This window comes from Lycium barbarum, chromosome 6 (genome assembly GCF_019175385.1).
Source record: "Lycium barbarum isolate Lr01 chromosome 6, ASM1917538v2, whole genome shotgun sequence".
In the NCBI taxonomy this organism is placed as follows: Eukaryota; Viridiplantae; Streptophyta; class Magnoliopsida; order Solanales; family Solanaceae; genus Lycium; species Lycium barbarum.
Window position 1 is genome coordinate 11,233,354 of NC_083342.1, and position 1,032 is coordinate 11,234,385.

Consider the following 1,032-nt stretch of genomic DNA (forward strand, 5'->3'; position numbering starts at 1 on the left):
CAGTTAAACGAGTACCACAGAGTTATTTAAGAAAATAAACCCCTGTACGCAAGGCATACCAGCAGGTTTTAACAGTATACTCACTAATGCAAACATCATTCTTTGGACCAGGTTTTATCCATTTTTTGGACTATATTTAAGTCCCGATATTCAAATCCATAATTTATAGCTAATGCACATATATCACAGCCTTCAATACCTAAGCTTCTATGAATATACAACAGAAATATGGCTATCCCTTTTAAGTCAGTCAAGTTTCACAGACTTGGCCAAAGCCTATTCAACAAATATCTCATAATTAATGATGGTTCTGAGTTTTACTAACAAACAAGATCAATGAGCAAGCTATGTTACGCCTTCACATTAAACCTATAATCATTCTACTGATTCATACTGGCTTGAATAAACTATATTTGACTACAATTTAATCAAGCTAAGCAACATTTAAACACAAACAAACTGAACAGTCATGGATAAGTGACTACACATGCTCAACCAAGCTACCAATCACGCTAAATAGGGAGGAAACCTGAACAGACTCGCAGACTAGCTGAATTAGGCATGGACAGGTTTAGGCTAAACCAAACAGTACCAAGAAAATGAACTAATTTGCACACATAGCGACAATTATGAAGCAAAAAACTCAGATTAAACTAGAAAACACAACAAGACTAATCTAATAATTAAGCTAAGACACTAAGCTAAACCTGTTAAATGGCAGATTGATATTAACCATTCTAGCAACTGAACTAATAGCGAGATAATGCGTGATTAAATACAACTAATCTAAAAAATATGCCAACTGATATACATTCAAATGAGTATGAAACTGAATATCTTGAGCCTACCCCCCTTAACATTCTACAGAAGCCAATCATACTAAATAGGAACAAACAAAGGGGAAATCATGCTAAGGTATGCAAGCTAAAGAAAATCATGTACTGTTGTATACAGATCCAAAACAGAACAGCCCACATAATATAGATTTAATTAGAGGCACACTTTTCTAACAGGGGAATGGATATCCTCTAG